Genomic DNA, 2,405 nt, shown 5'->3' with positions numbered 1-2,405 from the left:
GAATCCTCTTAACTCAGTCTCATAATCTTTAGCTCCTTTTTATTCATTAATCGATTTGAGCTCTTTCAAAGATTTGTTAAATGACCATAAAATATCATCCTCAGTGTTACAAACCTCTTTCCCCTAAAGCCATATGTGGTTGGATCACTAATTAACTCAAAATTACAAAGGCATAGATGGATTGTACAAGTGCTTATGTTTATTAATTTTTACTTATTTATTTAGGTGAGTCAGTCCTTGGCTGACCTCATAGATTGCAAAGACCTTGTCAGCTTACAATCCCTTCTTTTCTATTTTTATTTTTTATGCCTACATCACCTGGTCTTCCCAGGTGGTCTCCTATCCAAGTACTAACCAGGCCTGACCCTGCTTAGCTTCCGAGATCCATCGGAATCTGGCTTGTTCAGGGTGGCATGACCTTAGACTAATTTTTATTTTTAAAATCAAGAATATGTTCAAATAATGGCATGGGCTAATTTCTACTTAGTAGATTGCCCTTAGGGAACGTATTGTGAACAAATGTGGAACTTCAGAGAAATCATGCCATTAGAAAGCATATAGTGATTGATAAAAATGTTTAAAATTATGGATTTTAGTCAGACTTACTTAGGTTAAATTCATATCTCAAACTTTGGAGACTCTAGATGAGGGTGAATTTCTTAACCTCTTTAATTTTTACTGTCTTCATCTGAAATATTTAACCTTACAGAATTACTATAAATAAGATAAAATACTTAGCATATAAAGAAATTCCTTCATTCAACAAATATTTACTGAATGCCAGTTTGAAATATGTTTTTTTTTTAGATCTAAGGATACAGATGAGTAAAACAGACAAAATTTAATAACAAATTTCCATTAAAATTTATTATTTAAACTTTACCATAGACATAGCATAATTTTGCGAGTGTGGTGCAATCTTTAAGAAACAGATAATTCCAACATGATTTAACATATTCTAGGCCATAGAAGCTTAATTCTTAAAGCTTATGAGAGTATAAGAAAAAAATTATATATCTATAGAAATAAGTTAAATTTATATCTAATTTTTATGAAACATAAAATAGAAAAGAGAGCCAGAACTCAAAATAGTGGATTCTATTTTATTACCAACATTTACCTCAATTTCTAAAGTAAACTTTACCATCTGATATAAATTTAGTTTAGAATTCTAATAATATTTTATACCCAAATCTAGACAATATCCATTTAGAATAAGTTTTTCATCAACAAAATACTTAAAAGACTGTTTCCTATCATTGTCATGTTAGTAAGAATCATAAGTATGGAAACTTTTCTATACTTTTTATGTGCTTTAGCTCATTTAATAATCCAACTATGTAAGATACTACTATTACCTTGGTTTAAAGATGTATAGAGATAGTAAATCATTTCCTCAAGGCCACACATAAGGTGTCAGATTCAAGTTTTAGAAACAGGCACTCTGCCCCTATAGACTGAATTTTTTAACCTCTTACATTTGGAAATATTTAAAGCAGCCACATTAAAACACACTCATAACTGTCTTTAAAGAAGAAACTGAAACTTCATTTCAAAAGACTCTCTTTTCTTTAGATAAATACTGTGAACTTGAGATTTAATCTAGCTCTTACTGGAAATGATATCACTTGTATTTGATGTATATTCTAAAAACAAACTAACTATAATAATGCTACCAGCTTTATAAACTAAAGCATCCTTTGGAAGATACAACTTCAAAGTATGTTTCTTTTAGTACTCAGCATTATCAAGCTATCAGGGCATTATAACCATTACATATCAATAAAAAGATACCCAAATTTGTAATACTTTCATTCATCCCCCGTTATGAAAAGCCTTGACACAAGATTGAGAATTATCAGCTCTGTTGAGAATACTGTAACATATTTTCAGTGGCATTAGGAAAAAAAAAATCCATTTAAGAAATATTTGTTGTATATCTTGACATAATGGTATCATGTAGGAGAAATGAGAATATATAAATATGATATAATAATTATAGATGTAAAGCTCTTAAAATGTTACTTAAGGGCTGTGTGTGTATCCCTTAAGTTAATAAAGTAAAATAGACACAAATGAAAAATAAAAATTTATAAAAATGTCTATGAGTGGGTCAAAAATGTTTTCAACTGCTACCACAACAAGACTAGAGCAAAGAGGTATTCGAACAAAGATGAAATAAAGTTGATCTGAGGTTTTCTGTAATACTTAATTCTTAACTATTTTCTTAACTTGAGATTTTATGTCAATGCTAGGGGAGAATTTGCAAATATATTTATGCTGTGGAACACATTTTTAAAAAATTTCTTAGAAGCAAATAAAAGCACAACACTTGTCACAGAATAAAAGGGTAGAATGATGTGCTGGAGAATAACATTGTCACAGTGAGACATCTGAGCAGATTT

General features: G+C 29.7%; 1 pseudogene; it reads right to left on the bottom strand.

The window, feature by feature from the left end:
• Positions 1–306: 306 nt before the first annotated feature.
• Positions 307–425, bottom strand: LOC111739790 (annotated as a pseudogene).
• Positions 426–2,405: the final 1,980 nt, after the last annotated feature.

Source organism: Pteropus vampyrus, unplaced genomic scaffold (assembly GCF_000151845.1).
Source record: "Pteropus vampyrus isolate Shadow unplaced genomic scaffold, Pvam_2.0 Scaffold53, whole genome shotgun sequence".
NCBI classification, from domain to species: domain Eukaryota; kingdom Metazoa; phylum Chordata; class Mammalia; order Chiroptera; family Pteropodidae; genus Pteropus; species Pteropus vampyrus.
This window is presented reverse-complemented; position numbering and strand designations above follow the sequence as displayed.